Below are 21667 nucleotides of genomic sequence, written 5' to 3' on the forward strand. Positions count from 1 at the left end.
CTTTTTTCGTCATTCAAACATGTGAACGATTCCCCATCAGTAAGATAATATTCACACTTATATGCTGCCCCATTTGCTTTACACGGTACATCGTGCGACTTTTCAAGATAGATATCATTGAATACCAACGACTGGTCTAGAATACAGATGTCATTGTTTGCACCAGTTGGACCAAAGAATACATGTCATATCCAAATATCATTGGATCTCTATGATCATATCGCATGTATTGACTACGTCATGCGTTGCGATACAATGACCAAGACCATTGCATGCAATCGATGCTACCTAACATTCTTGGAAACCCATGCTTATTTTCACGCACTATGTACAATTGGTGGACATCATTTATCATTGGTTTGCACAAATATCATTCGTCGTACACCAAAGTAATAGGTTTTGCGAACTTGTACTAGGTATCCCGTGTGGTACCCTCGAACATTCTCAAATACTCGCCCCAATTATCTACTCCCATGTCGTATGCTAACTGATGAATTACGAATGTTCATTTTTGAATTGGAGAAAAACCTTTTCCACCTTTCACATCCTACTTCAATTGAAAATATGGAAAACAGCTTTGCAAGTCACCAACCATAAAAATAACTCTTTCCTCATCCGGAACTTCGTCAAAACTTTTCAGCACACATAACGTCATCTACAAAATAATCTTCTATAAGATGTTTGTGCCCAACTTCGCAATTTCTCTTCAACGGAGGTCTTCTCATTCAAAAACATGAACTTTGAGATTGATAGTTTTGGAAATGCACAACTGATTTTGCCATGACGAAACCGATAAATGTTGCTTTTTCTTGCGCCATATAATCTAACGAACTAGATGATGATGACTACATTATGATTGAATGAGTTTCTTAGAGAAAATATAGAAATTGGTGTGGTAAAGGTAACAAATATATATATATATATATATATATATATATATATATATATATATATATATATATATATATATATATATATAAAGTTTCTAGCCACTAGAACCAAAAAAGAAAAAAATAGAATTTAAACATGGACCAATCAGGTGAGGAGTGAGATTATGGTGATGAGAAAATGAAAGGGTCTAAATAACAGACTAAACCGCACCCAGGGGGTGGTGGTCCTAGTTATGGTCCTAGTTACCTGTCACCTAAACCGCGTATTGTAATATCCAGTTTCAAGATGTTTCTAATTTCAGGATAGGGGATCGTAATTTGATCGAGTAAAAGTCTTGAGCTTTAAGTGAATGAAGTTTAGACCTTATTAGATGTTGTGACATCCCCAATTTTCAGGGCCCGAAAAGACAGATTTGTTTATGCTTTGTTTTATAAAATCAGAGTAATTCTTTGATTAAAAGAGTTCCGGAATTTGTTCCCAAAACAAAATATGATAAGAATTTATCAAAGCATTTCTTTAAAGAAATGTATTTTCATTAAATAACAAAATCTCGGGATGTCATGTTCCGATACAGACCAAAAGCATAAATAATATAAAATAGACCTTATAATAGTTATTTATAACTACTGATCTATAATCCAAAATCTCTCGTCAAGTCTACTAACTTGTACTCTTGTGCCATTACCTGTAATGCAAAGAAAAGTGAGTGGGTTAGGCTTGGGAGCCTGGTGAGCATATAGGGTTTTCAACCCACAGTAAGATATTATATTATATTTAATCATCAAACAATCAGCCCAACTTACCCATCCTCATTATCTCCTTCGGTTTCTTAAAGCTTTACCCTAAGAGTCAATTATCCTTCATGCATTCATTCCTAAGGATTGACCTAAGGGATTGACACAAAGTCCATTTGCTACCATGGTTTATACAACAGGCACTACGTCACATAGTCGTCATGGTTTATACAATAGGCACTACGTCTCATAGTCACCAGGGTTTACACAATAGGCACTACGTCTCATAGTCACCAGGGTTTACACAATAGGCACTACGTCTCATAGTCACCACGGTTTACATAATAAGCACTACGAATTATAGTCACCAGGGTTCACACAATAGGCACTACGTCTCAATAGTCACCAAATATTTTATCTACCCATGTTCTACCCAACATATTTGTAGGTATAAAATACATATACGGTTAAATCCTTAAAAACCTGTATAAAACATCCATTCCACACCCATCTCAAATAAACAAACAATACATAACACATAGCACGTATTTCATAGCAAATACATCATATTTATGTGTTAAAAGAAAGTAACTACACACTCACTTGTTAAGACGATTGTCGGACAACACTACGGCTCTTCAAGTAGTATTCTTCGGTGAAACTGAAATGTTTTCTCAGAAACCGGACTTCTCGCGGGCAGAGTTTCAGCTCGAAAACTCTTTCTCTCGGGATCTTCATGGCTTCGGGACTCGCTTCGGGTGTCGAGATGATATCGGGGCTTCGGGGGTACTTCAAGAGGGCTAGATAGGGTATCGGGAGTGAGAGAGGAATTAGCAACTATGGCTGGATGCCCTTCGATATCTATTTATAGGGCCATTTTTCTGGATTCACGTCGTGAGTTCAGTAGTCATCAGGTGCGTCATCGCAACTTGCATATGTCAGGCTCCAGAAGTCATAAATACTGAGTTCACGTCGTGAATTCTGACACAGTATTGGGGTTCGCCCCCCGAATTTCAGAAATTCATAACTTTCACACACGAGCTCCGTTTTCGACGTTCTTTATATCCACGCGTAGGGGAGATTATGCTCTAAAACTCTCATTTAGAATCCGTCGGCTAATTTTGAATTTAATTTTTATTATATTATTTTTAGTAGGTCGGGACAGGAAAACTCCATTATAAACTCATAACTTCTTTTTCGTCTGTCTTTTGACCGTTGAACTACTATCGACAAGATCTTCGATTCTCGTTTAGATTGTTTCAGCTAGAAATCGCTTGATCTCATATTCGAACTTTGGGTTGCATACCGCTAAGTTGAAACTTCGAAAAATCATAACCTTCTCATACGAAGTCAGATTTAGACGTTCTTCTTATGCACGCTCTCGGTTTAACATATTCTACGACTTTCGTTTAGATAGCTAATGCCAAATATCGCTCTATCGTAAATTCACTATATATGCCGCGCTGTGTCGTGCCAGTTCTGTCGCGAAACTTCGACATGTCATAACTTCTTCATTATAACTCGGATTTCGGATTTCTTTATATTTTCGGAAACTTTGCCACGACCACTACAACTTAGTTAAGATTATTTCATTCTAAATAATCGTTTATCAAAAAGTCATTTTTTGATGTTTATCGTCTGTAAATTGACTAGCCCTGATCTACGGGTGTTACAGATGTTGATAATGTTGTTTAAGTGATTAAAGCCCCTGGAAGTGTGAATCGGAGCTACGGGGTAAAATGGTATAGGATTGCAGGGCTTATTAATACCTTCGTGTGCATATAAAGATCACCGAAAATGGATTTGGAATGAATAATTTATGGTTGTTTAAAGTTAGAATGGAATGAGTAAAATCTCGTAACCACGATGTGGTGAGAAGTTCACCACAGCATGGTGAGTTGTGCAACCCAAGCCCATAAAATTAGGGCTTGCTTCGTATTTAAAGGCATTGTTCCATGTTTTAGGTCATTTTTCTGCCTCCAAATCTTCAAGAGCTCATTGGGAGCAAACCCTAGCCCGCCCTTTCATAGAGCGGTTGGTTCGAGCTGCTACAGGTGCGGAAAGTCAGGCACTTTAGCAAGGATTATACTGCTGCCATCACCACCACCTAGACATCAGATCTGATTTGCTTTCATTGCAATCAGAGGGGACACAAAAAGGCCAATGACCCGAGTTTAACATCAGGGGGACCAGTAGTAGCACCTGCTCCAGCAACCCTATGGATCACTGATGGCCGCCAGGGCAAAACGGATGTGCTTGTTGTGAGGAGCAGGCTTTTCAACTGACTGACAAGGAGGCGCGTGCTGCACCAGATATAGTGATGGGTATGTCTCTTCTCCTTAAATCTTTATTTATGCTGATTTCTCTACTTATATTTGTGTGTTTTGTTTTAATATCGTTCCTTGTGAATGACATCTCTGCTTTGATATTATTTGATTCGTGGGCTACCCGCTATTTTGTGTCTCTTGCGCTCAATAAGAGGTTTGTTGGAGATTCGAGTGAGCCAGATTATCCATTAGAGGTTGAGATAGTAGATGATCGATTTGTCTAGGTATCGAGGGTTCATCAGTATTATGTTCTAGAGATGTTTAGCGAGTGGTATCCGATCAACTTGGTTCCCATTCATTTGCGTGGGAACAAGGTTATACTGAGGATGGATTGGCTGGGCCCCAATGGGGAGGTGATTGATTGTGAGCGTTAGATGGTACGTGTTAGGACCCCAAGTGGGGTAGAGTTGGTGGTCCATGGAGAGGGCGCTCAACGAGGGTCGATCCTATGCTCAACCACTAGGGCCAAACACTATCTTCATCAGGGTTGTTCTGGTTTCGTCGCCTATGTTATGGATACCCGAGAAAAGGGTAAGGCATCGGTTGATGATGTGTTGATTGTGCGGGAGTACCCAAATATGTTTCCGGAGGATTTTCCCGGAGTGCCTCCGGAGAGGTAGGTGGAATTCCGGATTGACTTGGTTCCTGGTGCGGCTCCAATTGCCAAATCACCATATCGGTTAGCTCCACCAGAGATTCAAGAGTTTTCTACACAGCTGCAGGAATTGTTAGACAAGGGGTTCATCTGACCGAGTAGTTTGCCTTGGGGTGCGCCGATCCTGTTTGTGAAGAAGAAGGATGGGTCGCATCGGATGTGTATTGACTGTCGGGGGCTGAATAAGCTAACAGTGAAAAACCGTTATCCACTCCTGAGGATTGATAATTTGTTTGACCAGCTTCAGGGTGCATCTTGGTTTTCCAAGATTGTTCTTCGTTCGGGTTATCATCATATGAGGGTCAGAGAGGAAGATATGCAGAAGACGGCCTTCCAGACTTGTGATGGTCATTACGTGTACGTGGTGATGCCCTTCGAGCTCACCAATTCTCCAACCGCGTTCATGGACCTCATAAACCGTGTGTAATGACTGATATTGGATCGATCTATGATTGTATTCATCGATAACATCCTGGTCTATTCCAAGACACAGGAGATACATGAGGAGCACTTAAGGGAGGTTTTGGAGACTCTAAGGAGGTAGAAGTTGCTGTTGGATTTGTGTCAAAGTCCATAACTATAATTGGTATGTACTTGACCCGATTTGGCATGGTCTATTTGGGTTGCATGGCATCAGAACAATTGGATAGACAAAATGAAAAAATGATACTTATGATTTATATTAATATATTATAAGTTCTAATATATTAACATGGAATCATATTATTTAATTAGTATTGATCAAGAATTAATTTAGTTATCAAAAGGAGCTAATTAAGTATGGACTCTTATATATATAGGATGGGCCAAGTTCATTTAGGTTGGGCTAAGCTTTCATGGATAGTCCATGGATTGTTTAACCCATGGATCCTATGGAAATGAAAGGTCATGGGTATTAGGGTTTACATGAATGTAACCCTAATCCTCCACACTATATAAAGAGGTCTCTAGTTCATGAAATGGGTACTAGTGTGTGTACACAAGAGGGCAAAACCGATTTTGGTGCAAGTATCCTTATTCTCAAGTTATTCCAAGGGTTCTTGGTGTTGTGTGAACCATTTGAGGTGCAACACTTGGGGGTACTAAGCTCTTAAAGGTTCAAGAAATAAAGCTCCATCAAAAGGTATGTCATTCCACTAGATTTTGTAGTATGGTTGCTTCATATTATGCTAGTTAGGATGAAACCTTAGAATATTGAATATTTGCATGTATAATAGAGAAAACATGGATCCCAGGTTTATAGGGTTGCATGTACACCATAGGAGTGTTAGAATGCTCAGAACCCAACAATTGTATGCTAAGGTCTCCAAGTGTGAGTTCTGGTTGTGTGAGGTGCAGTTTTTGGGGCACTTTGTCAACCATAATGGTATTCTGGTTGATTTGGCCAAGGTTGAGACCGTGATGAGGTGGGAGGTTCCGAGGTCTTCATCTAAGATTCTAAGTTTCCTTGGGTTGGCAGGGTATTATCGGAGATTCATTAAGGATTTCTTCAAGATAGTGGTTCCCCTTACACGACTGTTGAAGAAGACTGTCGCTTTTCGTTGGAGCCTGAGCAGTAGGCAGCGTTTGAGACCCTGAGACAGAGATTGGGCAAGCCACTGATTCTGACCCAGTCAAAGGGTGTTGAGAATCTTTTGGTCTATTTTGATGCGTCTATCATGGGATTGGGCGCGTATTTGATACAAAGGGATTATGTTATTGCTTACGCTTCGAGGCAGCTGAAGCCTCATGAGGCGAATATCTGATGCATGATTTGGAGCTGGGTACTATGGCTTTCGCCCTCAAGATTTGGCGACATTACCTATATGGGGTCCACTATACTATTTACATGAATCACAAGAGCCTAAGGTACTTGATGGAGCAACCGAATTTGAATATGAGGCAGTGTCGGTGGTTAGATGTGGCGAAGGATAATGATTGTGAGATCCTTTACTATCCAGTGAAGGCCAATATGGTGGCCAATGCTCTCAGCCGCAAGGTAGTCGCGGCTCCGATCAGGGATATTTGTATGAGGATGAAAGTGATTACCCCACTCTTGGAGCAGATTCAAGAGGCTCAGGTCGAGGCTATGAAGGAAGAGCACCGGAAGAGTGATTGCATTGTAGGTCAGGTGGCTTCCTTTGATTATGATAGTCAGGGTGTATTGACTATCAGGATCTGATGGAGGAGGTGCACAAATTGAGATTCTCCATTCATCCCGTGGCGACGAAGATGTTTAAAGATCTTCGTCCTGATTATTGGTGGCCTTGTATGAAGCAGGATGTTGGTTGGTATGTCGAGAGGTGATTGACTTGCAGGAAAGTCAAGGCAGAACATCAGCGGCCTCAGGGCAAAATACAACTGTTAGACAATCCCGTTTGGAAATAGGAAGTGATTACCATGGATTTTATTACGAATTGCCACAGACAACGTTCAGAGTGGATTCAATTTGGGTAATAATGGATCGATTGACCAAGAGTGCGCACTTTATCTCGATTTAGGCGAGCATCTCTGCGGAGATGTTGGTTGAATTTTATATCAGGGAAGTTGTGGCACATTATGGGGTTCCGGTTTCAGTAGTATCAGACAGGGATGTACGGTTCACTTCTAGGTTTTGGAAGAGGTTCCACGAGGAGTTGGGTAACCGTCTGCATTTCAACACAACCTTTCACCCGCAGACGGATGGTCAAAGCGAGTGGAAAATCCAGACATTGGAGGATATGCCGCGGGGGTGTGTTCTGGACTTCGGTGGTAGTTGGGATACGTATCTTTCGTTCGCTGAATCTTCGTATAATAATAGCTACCACGCCAACATCAATCGACCTCCTTTTTAGATGTTATATGGGAGGAAATGCAGGACCCCAATATGTTGGGGTGAGGTTGGTTAGCGAGTCATGGGGAGTACCGAGGTGGTACTCAAGACTATCGAGTTGATTCAACGGGTTTAGAGTATACTTCAGACAACTTAGAGTCGGCAGAAGAGCTATACCGACAAGCGTCGATCAAACTTAGAGTTTCGGGTTGGGGGTATGGTTCTCCTGAAGGTGTCACCTTGAAAATGTGTCATTAGATTCAGGAAGCGGGGTAAGCTGGGCCCCACGTAAATCAGTTTGTTTAGGGTTATAGCCCGGGTGGGCAGGATAACGTATTGATTGGATCTTCCGGAGGAACTCAGTCAGATTCACAATACTTTTCATGTCTCGCAACTGCGGAAATGTTTGGCTGATGATTTTGCAATGGTTCCATTGGAGGATATTCAAGTGGACGATCGCCTAAACTACATTGAGAGACTAGTTGCAATCCTCTACATGAATACAAAAACCTTGAGGAACAAGGTTTTTGAGTTGGTTAAGGTGTAGTGGCAACACCGCAAGGGTTCAAAATGGATGTGGGAGCTGGACGATGAGATGAAGGAGCATTACCCAAAGTTATTTTTGGCAGTGGACTTCGAGGACGAGGTCTGATTCAAGTGGTGGAGAACTGTAGCACCCTAGTCGCCAGGTATGAAATTAATGAATTAATCTATTTTAATTCAATTAAATGCTGATGGAGGGTTTGTGAGTACGTTGGGCGTACATTAGGCACGCACGATGTACTTGTTGCTTGCGTGCCATCAGGGTGATCCCAACATATGATGAGCGTACTCAAGCCAGGGGCAAATCCTAATTTTCAAGGTTTGTACCTTATTTAAAGACCTTAATTCCCTCAAGTCGATTACCCTTTCAACCTCCATTTCCCTTTTAGTACAAATCTCGAACTCTAGCCTTCTTGAGTGCATTTTTGAGCTTACCTTGAGTGTTTGGGTGTTCCTTGGTGGTTTTGAAGAAAAAGAAGTTTGGGAAAAAGCAAAAGAGAATAAGAATCTTGTAGATCAAGAGTTTGTGCACCATTTCTAGCCCATGGAAGGTATAAAATTTGAACCTTGATCATTGTAAGCTTAGATCTAGGTTTAGGGTAGATTTTAGCATCATTTGGTCCCATAACTTGGTTTCTTAGATTATGAGCTACTCCAGACCATTTGATTTGTATTTTAGGACTCTTGGAAGTGTATGGAGTCATAAAAATCATATCTTGGAGGTTAAGACTCAACCATGCATGTGTTAGTGACATCCTAAGTGAGTTAGAGGGCTTAATTCATTGTTTGGTCCCCAACAAGACATGCAAAAGCATAAAGCTCGCAACTTTATGGATTAAGATGCTATTATGAGCTTGGATCTAAGTTTTGGACATTGAAGCTGAATGGATTAAGTCATGGGAGCAAAATAGGTTGACTAGCCAGTATGTTGGGCGTACTCTAGAGTACACTGCGCGTACTAGGTCTGTGTCCCGACTCCGAATTGTCATCAGCGTACGTTGGGCGTATGAGCCATGTACGCCGCGTGTACGCAGTTAATGGATTTAGAAGACTTTTGGGTTCGTGTTTTGGTTGGGATTTGGAAACGTTTAGGTTGGGCCTCAAGCCCACCTGTTGTAGCAGGATATTTTTGGCATTAAGGCCATTTTGAGTGTTCTGTAGTTGGGCTTGGATGCCTTTTTGGACTTTGTATGAATTTTTGCCTTGGAGGGAGGGAGGCCTAATGGGGCAAGGGTATAGAAGCCCTTTTTTCCTTAAGTCAGGAATTAAGGATTGGACCTTCGGGTTAGGATGTAGCCAAATTTCTAATTAGGGCTTTATGCTTGTGCATCAGGGAGAGGATTTCACAAGTCATCCCCTAAGTGCGATTTGATACCTTCAGTCTGAGTTGAATTTTTCCTTCGTTGTATCTATGGGTCGAAGGCACCAATGTCGGCCCGCTAGTTTATAATGTAGTGTGATGATTGTCTTTGTGACAATTTTCAGTTATACTTGTATTTGCTTGATGACTCTGTGATTTATGTTATGATATTATGTGGTAGTAGTATGGAGTGAAATAGACCCGGTATCCGGTTGAAATAGACCGAAGGGGTAGGCAAACACCCAAATATGCTTTGACAATATTCGGTTGAAATAGACCGAAGGGGATTGCAAGCACCCAAATATGCTTGATAGTATTCGGTTAAGAGATACCGAATGGGTAAGAAAGCACCCAGATATGCTTGGTTATATGTTTGTTTAGTATGTGGTATTTTGGGGAACTCAATAAGCTTTGTGCTTACAATTCTCAGTTTATGTTTCAGGTACTTCCAATTCGAAGGGGAAGGGCCCACATTTAGAGATTTTGAGAATTTATACTCTGACAACATTTTATTATGATACCCTTTTGACTATTTTGATATTAGTAGCGTATGATTTGAATGAATTTAAAAACAAAATTTTATCCGTGTTTTTGTGATGTTACAATACCATAGTTAATTAATTTATTATTGTGTTTTGATTTGCATGTTTTACTTCCTGGATAATTTTATGATTCAAAGTTCCATAGTCGATCATACTTTTGGAAGTAAGTAGTGAATCTTGACAGTCATGAATCGATTGTAGATTGTCCATAGAGATTGCTACAATATTTATGAATACTTAGAAATGAAGATTTTGAGTAGTGGATAAACCTACACTTAGAGATTACTTCATGGATTCAATCACAAGTAATTCTAATACGATAATATCTATTATTCTTCAAACGAAGATACATAAGTTGTAATTTGCAAGTCGGTTATGCATTGGTGTTATGTAAACGCATTAGTAACATGATGTAATAAAATATAGTATCATGTATGATTTCATAAGTGACGGTTAAAGTTATGTAGTCAAAGTTTTATTTGTTCCTTTTGCCTTAACGGGGAAAGCAATATATTTGGGCCCCTCGATGATTTGTTGTTGACATCTGAAGTATATGGTCGAGCCTGGATTAAATTGATGTGTTCAATTAGTAGTTTGAATTCAGTCGTCATAAATCGGGAAATCCAGAAACAGAATCTTAGACTAAGAGATTTATTCTAATCCATGTCTTATGTCCATACAATATCGTGTAGAACGAAGGAATAGTTGATCACTTATCTTAGGGCCAACGTTTGATTTGAATTAGAGTTTGGTAGTGGCTTTGGAAAGCACACTTTTTTATTTGGTTCAAGGTTATACTTGCAATTGTAGTTATAGACTTATCCAAGTGGGAGACTGTTGCATTAAGGTGTCTAAGCTCATAACTAAATTGATATATACTTGTAATTAGAAGCAAAGTTTTTTTTTGGGTTGCCCTTATAACCAGAAATAACTAGAAATGATATTATGAGAGAAAGAGATAATTTATTAGATTATTATATGATTAATAAACTAATTGGAAATTATGAGGAAATGATTTGATAATATATTATATGATTAATATCTGAATTGGAAATAGATAATTGGTTTGTTAATTTATTATGTGATTAATCAATTAATATGATATCAATACTTAAATAAATGATTTGTTAATAGATTAATATGGAATCAATGAGAATTAATTAATTAACTGTCATAATTAATCTAGAATTAATTCAGGATTAATTGGAATTAATTAAAGGTGCAAGGGGTGAATTGTAATTGTTAATAATTAAACAAAAGAAGCAATTCTAGAACCCTCCATGGTATGGACACTTTTGGAGGGTTTCCTATGGTTTTTGGAAGCCTCCTGGTTGTAGATAAGGAAATGATTTGAACTGGAATTAAATCTATTATTTAATCAATTCAAATCTGGTTTTGTCTTCAAGTTACCTAAATTATAAATAGGAACCCTTGGTTCATTATTTTCATATATACTCTTTCATAGAAGCATATAAACAAAAAATTTACCTCTCTCCTCTTCATTATAGGGTTTTGGGTGTTAGCCATTAGAGACATCATAATTTTGGTGCTTGCTTTCCAATATTTATAAAGGAAGGGATTCAAGGAATTTTTTACTACAACAATTCAAATGTATGTAACTGTAGGTCTACTAATTTTGATTATTATAGGGTTTTTCTAGGGTTCTTGATATTCATAGTGTGCTACTTTCAAATGTAAAGACATGGATCTTTTAGGTTGCATGTGCACTTAAGTGTTAAAGAGATTTTCTGTAAACACATAGGTTTGTAACCTATCAATATGTATATTAGGCAAGGCCCATTTTTATATATATATATATATATATATATATATATATATATATATATATATATATATATATATATATATATGTTGGGCGAGGCCCGTTGGGTGAAACCCGTTATGCACGTTAGGCGAGGCTCGTTGGGTGAGATCCGTTATATTATTGGGTGAGGCCCGTTACGTATGTTGAGCGAGACCCGCTTTGGTATGTGGTATTTTGGGGAGCTCACTAAACTTTGTGCTTACAGTTTTAAGTTTAAATCTTGCAGGTCTTTTTGGCAGTACAGAAAGAGCACGACGTCATTGTATGGCATTTGCTATTATATTTTCAAGATGTTTCACATTATAATATTAATACTCGAATTTACATTTTCGGAACAATTGAATATTTACTTTTATAAATGAATGACGTGGTTTCCAATGATTTTAAAATTAAAAATTGATTTGAAATTTAAAGCATTACACATGTACACATTTCGGTCTAAAATGCTAGCATGGAACTTCATAAGTAAATGATAAGTTAACTGATCAATTTTTATATATCTGAATTTTGAAAATCTTATTTTGTATGCATAATAAGATTTTCATGCTCATGTTCAACACAAATCAAGGAGAGTTCTTTCCTTTACAAATACAAGTTTCACTCTTCCACAAATTGAAATTGACTTTTTATTTTTGTGACTCATCTTCATCTACAACATAAATGTGAAACCAAAATATATGGTTTATTACATGTTTGGTAAGTCGATTGTATATTGGTAAATTATGTGATTTCTTATTTTGGTTTCATCAATATGTCGCAAAGGACATCGACTCATCACTCATAGTCATAGATATTAAGGAACGATAGTAGTATATATTTCCTCGATGAATCACTATCTTTCATTAATCAAATATAAAAACAATATTACATGGGATTTTACGAGCTATACAAAGTGGCCTGATTATTCATCATCCACACATACATTTACGTCCATTCGCAAGTCTATCGGAAAGAATAGTTTGGACATTTAAATTATACCTAAACCCTTCAATAATTGATAAATGTAACACCGTTGTTTAGATATACAAATAATAAGAGCCGAAGGAAACAGTAAGAACTTGAAAATGTCTCAAGGCAACCTAATTATGGACAAAAAGAAGGTATATGTAATACGTTTTGGTTCGTTGAAATTATATCGAATTGATAGACTTGGTTCGTTGAAATTATACCGAATTGATAGACATTTAGACGACACTGACTTCAGATATACTCTAGTTATGAATGATAAACACCACCATTATGTTTAATTCTTTATGCTTCTTATTAAATATTTACATTTTATTTAACATTTTCCACTTATTCTTCAAAACTTCAAAAACGTATTTTATACAACTTTAAAAAATGTATGTATATTATTGGACAACTTTTGAGCAATGGTTGGAAACAAATATTCAAATTATGTAAAAAGTTTTTAAGCATATATCAAGAACTTAAAACTTTTATTTTAGATCAAACAAATTTCTCACCCATATACAAATTAGTGTTAACTCAAATTATATATATATATATATATATATATATATATATATATATATATAACTAAAAAGTTTATAAACATATATGTCTCTTCTTGTAACATTAGGGTTTAACTTTATGTCATGCATATATGTCTCTTCTTATAACATTAGGGTTTAATTTTCTAAATTAGTTAGAAGAATCTTGAATTTAATGGCATAATCAATAATTTCCAAAACTGACGATATTTATTAATTTTACCATAATCACCCACTAGAAGTCCGTTTTCCATAATGAAACTAATTCAAATTTACGACGACCTTTTGGGCGTTGTCCCTTGGACCCTCCTAGGGGCGTTGCCCCTAAGACGCTGCAAGGGGGTGCAACCCCTTTACCCCGTATTTCTGTCGTACTGGCCTATAATTCGATCTTATATATGCATGCACTCTGCATTTACCAAACATATAATACATAGTATTTACAATAAGACCCTTAGCTCACATGTTGGTTCCAATTATACAACTCCATGGATTATAAAAAAGGGAAAACAGACACACACATACCGGTGAGAGAATATATGGCTCAAACCGACATGAACCAAATACGACAAACTCTAACTCAGGTACATTAGAGAAACTGCCTTTGTACATCATTTTATTGTCGTTTGTTTTTGTGCTTGTTTCTATCTGAAGTCATCTATGTTTTTCTAGGTCATGACTAACGTTTTTCACTCATAAAGTAAAACGAATTCTTATTATGTTTTCCAAATTACTATGCTTGACACCGTTTTCATGAAATCTTCATCATGTTAAAACAAAATTTCTCAACTTTTAGGCTTTTTGATACTTAGCTTTTAATCTTTAGTTAGTTGCAGGCTCTTCAGCACCAAGACAGAACCTGTAAAGAAACTTCCATGGGTAATACAAAAAAGAAGGTATGAATTGGAGAAATTCTTTACAAAATGTATTAAATACTTACAAATAAAGGAGTTTGGTATTAAACTGAGTGAAGCTTCAAAGAAGCCTGGAAAGAAGTTTGCTACTAGAGTTTCTGTTGGAAGGGTGTTCATTCATTGATTTTGTCTTGGTATTATCTGATACTTTCTTAATGCATTTGATTTTAGTTTTTTGTTAGTTTTCTTTAAGCAGCATAATTATTTACTGTGCTTATAGGAGTCTACACTTATGATCAATTAGGATGGAATGATGAGGGAGGTTGGGGAAAGTGGACACTGGCATGACAACTCCATGGTGAACGGATAGAGAAATTGTAATGGCTAATGGGTGGTCACGAGCTGTTGGGTTCGAATAATTTCAAATTCCCATTCTACCCCTCATTCACCTGGAATGACACCACGTGTGGATAAAGTTGAGCCAATAAATCTCATGTCTTCCTTGGATAGTCCAACCTCTATTTTGGATCTAAATACTAAGAGAGTTCATGAAACATACAAATCAACAATTGGTAAAAGTAAGATAATAAAAGGAAAATGGAGATTCAAATATGAGACGCTTGAAGACTTCGATAAAGATAATCTTCTTTATATGAATGCCATTTGTGAAGTTTATTACCATTATATAACAAATAGGAAACATCTTGAAACTAGAATAGTCTGGCTAGGATATGTTAAGAGTGGTGTGATTATTTCTCTTTAACATGCAAAGATTGCATGTTAGAGTTTGATTTTCATATAGTGTCTTTTCTTATAAGAACCAATTTTTTTTAATAATATTCTTTTAAAATACTAATTCTCCAATTCCTTCAACCATTTCAGGTTCACCTTGAAATGAAGGGCAACTTTTGATTTTTTTACTAAGATGTATTGTTAAGTTCATTAGCAACAAGTTTGTCTTCTCCTTTTTAACAACCTTACAATAATATACAAACAACACATAGCTAAAACTAAATCATCTTTCAAATTCGGACGCTATTATTCTGTATGAAAAGTTTATAAGAAATATGAAATCAAATAACAGGGACAATGATGTTATTCATATTGATTTTATAGTTGTCGGTGTTGTAGTGAACCGTATTCTTGATAGTGTAGTGAACCATGCTACTTTTCGTTCATTGCTTTAGTGTTCATAAATTTAGGTATGTATTCATTACAAGAAACAATAACCCACTTTCATTTGTTTATTTATTATAGCATTCTACTATGAAAGTCGAATGTTGTACTTGGAAGAAATGAAAGTTTAATGCTCTAATAAACAGCTAAATGAAAGTTTATAAGAAATATGAAATAAAATAATAGGGACAATGATGTTATTCAGATTGATTATATAGTTGTTGATGTTGTAGTGAACCGTGGTCTTGATGGTGTAGTCAACCATGCTGCTTTTCATTCATTGCTTTAGTATAAACAAATTAAGGTACGTCTTCATTACAAGAAACAACTCACTTTCATTTGTTTATTTATTATAGCATTCTACTATGAAAGTCCAATGTTGTACTAGGAAGAAATGAAAGTGTAATGCTCTAATAAACAAAAAAATGAAAGTAGGTTTTTATTCTTGCATTTATTTGTTTTTAATACCATCTTATTGTATGTTTGTGTTTCTAAATGGGAATCTTTTTTTGATTCATTTTTTGACTGAAAACTGTTATCTTTAATTGTTGTTTGACATGGTTTGTAACATCTTGTCATACATGTATACACCAAATTTAATAAGTAATAAATAAGTAAAAGTACACTGCTATTTTCCACATAAACAAATTTATTCCAACACTAACCAGAAAAATACAGAAAAAACATAAATCATCAACCCTATTGCGAAGCACGGGGAAACCCACTAATTATTATACAACTAGCTCCTAAATCCATGGAATACAACATTTTTACTAGTTATCAAAGATTAATAATGTCATTTATAGCAAACTTCTCATTTTTTTTATATATCATCGAAAATTGAAATTGTAAAATCTATTAACTAAAAAAACAAGTTGGACATCACAATTTGGTATTTATATTTTTATACATCTTTGTCAATATTTTCCTTGTAGTTATCATTTTTTGTGGTTTTGGTCCAAAAAATGTTTGGACTTGCATAAGATAGTCACAATAGAGATAGGTGTTTTAAAAGGATCGGATATCCTGATTGGTGGCCAAGCAAAACAAAACAAGAAAAGAACAAAATGAAGGTTTCTTATGTGGATTTAAGGGCTAGTCCTATACCTCGTCTATCTAGTGAGCAATATCAAAAGCTAGTCAAACACTTTACAAAAGATGGTTCAAATGACAACACCACCCTAACAGTTAATATGGATGGTAAGGTTGAAATTAACGATGCATAGATGGTGGAATCAGGTGCCACTAAGCATACAATATATAAACAATACCTGGTCAAACACTATACAAAATATGGTTCAAATGACAACACCACCCTGACAGTTAATATGGATGGTAAGGTTGAAAATAATGATACATGTGTAGTTAACTCAAGTGCCTATGAGCATATAACATATGAACATGAAATGCTCAAAAATAGAACAACTGATGCATTGGAGACCCAACTGACGATACCTAATGGCAATATTATTCCTATAGAAGGAAAAGGAGGTTACATGTTACAAAATGGAATCAAAATTTAAAGAGTTTTACATATTCCTAAATTCAATTGGAGTTTACTGTTAGTTAGTCATCTCACCAAAGATTTGGAATGAGCTATAACATTTCTTCATGAATTATGTTACATGCAAAACTTACACTCGAGGATCTTGATTGGTGTGGGTGAATGCAAACGTGCTCTTTACCGAATGGGATTAGTGGTGACACAAAGGAGTGTTATGATGGCAACAGCTGATCTTGCGTTATGGCATAAGAGGTTGGGTCATTCTTCTGAATCAAAGCTAAACCAAGTCGATTTGTTAGAGAGTTTTACTTGCAAATTAAAAAACAAAATTTGTGATTCTTGTGTAAAGGTCGAACATACTCGACTTCCTTTTCCTCTTAGTTCAATAAAAATGAGTAGTTGTTTTGAATTATTTCATGTTGATGTTTGGGGGGAAGTATCCTACGCCTTCACTTTCCGGTATTAGCTATTTCCTTATTGTTGTATATGATTTTAGTATGGTTGTTTGTGTAACAACGTAAATTTTCAAACAAATTTTTCTTTTCAAAATAAAGTAATTTCATTCAAAACAATGCATAAACATTCCAAGTGTCATGTCAAAATACAAATCATATGAATCCCAAGATCACAAAACATCTATCAGTGTGTACAGATCACGCCGGCGCCTTCCCACGGTCCTCGCTAGTACCTGAAACACATACATAGCAACTGTAAACATAAATGCTTAGTGAGTTCCCCAAAATACAACTTACGCACATACGCCTTTCCAGGCCCTGACCTTCCGGTCCAGGTGTCTCAGGGGACTTCCGTCCCTGCTGGGTAAACCTTCCGGTCCTACCCACGCCAACCTTACGGTCCAGATTACACGCCTTCCGGCCCATAACATAATGCCTTCCGGCCCACATATACATAGCACGCATAACAATTATCTTATCACATATAGAACATATATCACATATCATATCCGACCTTCCGATCACACAGTCAAACCCTTCCGGGTACGGTATAGTGAGAAGACTCACCTCGTGAATATCGAAAGCTAGCAAATCCCGAAGTCACTCGTGCTCGATCCGCCGAGCTACAATCTCCCTATAACATCATACATCTCTTATTAACACTTTTATCTTCTAAGTTTGACTATCCCTAAGAAGTCAAACATAGGTCAACTCTGGCCAACGGTCAACGGTCAACGGTCAACTTGACCGGACTCGGCGAGCGCTAGGGCGACTCGGCGAGTCTAGACGTCCTCACCAATTCTCTAAGATTCCTTTTCTACACGTCGAGTATCCCCCTTGACTCGACGAGTTCCTCCTGGAAGAATCGCGGGGCCACCCCGACTCAACTCCCCGAGTCTGAAGAACAACTCGGCGAGTCCCAGTTAATCTTCAAGCTACTCGCCGAGTCTATTCATCGGACTCGGCGAGTCCATGCCATACAACCGCTCAAACTGCTTCCTAAGGTCAGACCTGCTCCGACCATTCATAGGTCTGGCCTTCCTAGCCTGATTCATCACGTAAAGTCCTCATTTCGGTGCTCATAATACACCCCATGACTCAATTTTTACGTTTTGACCTAAGGCATAAGGATTCCAATCCAAAACCTCCATTGATTCCCGAGAAGCTCAGGCATGGGACATTCTGGACTTCCAAGGGTCCCAATATAGGGTTCCAATCGCTTGGGGGACTAAGGAAACACTCAATCTAGCCACAAAAGGGTTCAATAAACCCTAAATCCATATACACATCAACATAGAAGGGATCAACTCGAAATTATTACCTGAATAACGTTGCTCTGTGTCCCCAACCCTCAGAATATGGCTTCTCCTGTTGTTCCCTTAACCAAGCCTCCTCCTCCTTGCAAAATAACACTTCCAAGATCAATAATGGTCTTCTACCTTGCTCCAGATGCTCACAATCGAATTAGGGTTTCACTCACAGGACTAGGGTGAACAATGACGGCCATAAGGCCCCTTATATGTGTCCCAAACCTGAACGGTTAGGGTTTCGCTAAACAGCGTAGACTCGCCGAGTCCAGTCGCGAACCCGCGACCAGATCCGCGATCCTACTCGGCGAGTCTGAGCTCCAACTCGCCGAGTCCCCTCTTAAAACACTCAAAATCATAAATATAACAATACCTGAATTTCCGGGCTGTTACAGTTTGGTTTTATCTCCTTAAACACAAAAACGAAGCAGGAAAATATTTGATAGATTTTCACAACATCGTGAAAACTTAATTTGAAAATTGAATCAAAAGAATAAGGGCAGACAACGGTGGCGATTTTATATCATGGTCAATGAAAGAGTTTTAAGCCAAGGAAGGAATTACACTGGAAACCACTTACCCCATACCCCTCAACAAAATGGGGTTGTGGAACATAAACACATACATTCTTGAAATTGCAAGGGCATTAAAATTTGAAGCTAATCTACTTGCCAAATTTTAAGGACAATGTGTTCTCACATTGACATATACATAAATAGGTTGCCATCAAAGGTCATTGAGCAAAAGACTTCATACGGGACCCTTTTTGGATGAAAACTTGGTTTATGCAAGAAACACATGAAATAAAGGAGATAAATTTGAAGTGAGGTGGAGACCGGGCATATTCGTCGGCTACCCGCAAGGAAAAAAGGGGTATCGATATTTGATATCAAAGATAAAAAGATAATTGGTACCAGGGATGTTAATTTTATAGAAAGTATCTTCCTCTTCGCCAAAAACGATTTAGAAAGAGATGTAACTGAAACAAATGAAATCGAGTTATTGGATAGAAAGGTCCAAGAAAACTATGAGGATATAGAAAAGGAGGATAATTAAGAGATTCTACACGAATCAGGTTGTCGAGATAATATGGATCAAAACACCACGAGTGATCAATATAAGGATGTTCCTAACCAAAACATGAGGGTTGAAAGCACATCTCAAGAGCTAAACACTTATAAGACTTCAGTGTAAAGATACCCCCTTCGCTAGACCATACACCACCTACGTCTAGTGAAGAGTCCTCGACGGTACTCCCGCTAGCCAATTTTATTTCTTATAAAAACTTTACCAATTCACACAAAGCATTTTTGGAACCCGTTAGCTCAAACAATGAGCTAAAACATTTTAACCAAGTTGTGCAGGATATAAAATAGAGGGAATCCATGCAAAAGGAATTGAATGCTCTTGAAGAAAATAGTACATGGACTCCTATGAATCTAGCAAGTGGGAAGCGTGCGATAGACTCATAGTGGGTATATAAAATCAAATACAAATACAACAGTGGTATTGAAAGTTATAAGACACATCTCATTGAAAAAGGATTTACACAGTTAGAGAGTGTGGATTTTCACGACACTTTTGCACCGGTGGAAAAACTCGTCACTGGTTGAAGCTTTCTCACAGTAGAAGTAAAGAGGGATTGGATCATACATCAACTCGATGTCAACAAAACCTTTCTATATGGGGAATTAGATGAAGAGGTATACATGAAGACACCTTAAGGTTTCACAAAAGAAGGAGAAACGAGAGTTTGTAGACTAAGAAAATCTCTTTATGGCCTGCGACATACTTCCTATAATTGGTATAAAAGATTCACAACAACCTTGTGAAGGATCAAATTCAAAAAGTCGCATGTAGATCATTCACTCTTCATTTATAAGCATCAAGGAAGCTTTGTGGCTGCTCTTATCTATGTCGATGATGTCATGATAGTTGGGAATGATGCATTAAAAATACAAGAAACGAAAAGTATATGGATAAGATGTTTATCATCAAGGATCTTGGTCGGTTGAAATAATTTCTAGGAATAAAAGTGGCTTTAACTGCATATGGCCAATTTTTGAATCTATGGAAGTATAGATTGGATATCCTTAAAGATAGTGGGATGTGAGGCTGTTATCCCATCAACTTCCTAATGGAAAAAATTTTGAAAATCGATCAAAGTAAGGACAGTCTTCAATATGATGTGACTCAATATAGGCACCTCGTAGGTGGACTTCTTTACCTACAAGCCACCAAATAAGATCAGATATAGCGTATTTAGTAAATATGTTAAATCAATTCGTTTCTAATACAAGGCAAACCCACATGGATGCAACAAATTGAATATTACGCTACTTGAAAGATACTCCAAGTTAAGGTATCTTCTTTCCAAAAAATGTGGGATTAGCCTCGCTACTTACTGTGATGCATATTGGCTTGGGTGTTCTTACACTAGATGTTCACGCATCGGGTATTTACTCCTTCTTGGAGGTGAACCAATTTCTTGGAAAACTAAAAAGCTATTTTTTGTCTCATGTTCTTCCATATAAGAATAACATAAGGTCAAAGCGACTTCAATTAGTGAAATCTTGTGGTTGCGATGGCTACTGAATGTATTAGAACCAACAACCCCGTTTTTCACGAAAGAACCAAGCATGTTGAAATGGATTATTATTTTGTTTGTGAGTGAGTTAAGTTAAAGGAGATTCATCCCATGCATATACACGCCACACATCAAATAGTTGACTTATTTACAAAGGCTCTAGGATCACAACATCTTCAGTTACTTCTACGCAAGTTAGGCTTTCAGAACTTACATGTGCCAACTTGAGGGAGAGTTAAGGATTTTAAAAGGAATCCTTATTGGTTCCTTTCTTTTATTATTTATCTTACTTTATAGTTATCTTTGTTTAAACCCAGTTGTGATCTATTCCGTGTCTTGTGCATCTAAGAAAACTCTTGTATAAATACTCTTTTGATCTTGAATGAAAGTTACACCTTTGAACTACCAAATTCTTTAAATAGTTGCTGTAAATGTTAAAGGAATAAACTTACAAAAAATCATAAATATAATATTTTTGGTTACCGATGGTTGTAACGAAACGAGGTGGAATAAATTTGTTCCATGTAAGGTGAATATCTTTTTTGGCCTCTTTGCTTAGATAGAATACCTCTTAGACCATATTTGGTACATAATATATTAATGTTCCCTCAGTTCTATGTCAT

Source organism: Lactuca serriola, chromosome 9 (genome assembly GCF_051521515.1).
Source record: "Lactuca serriola cultivar US96UC23 chromosome 9, Lser_US96UC23_V15, whole genome shotgun sequence".
NCBI classification, from domain to species: Eukaryota; Viridiplantae; Streptophyta; class Magnoliopsida; order Asterales; family Asteraceae; genus Lactuca; species Lactuca serriola.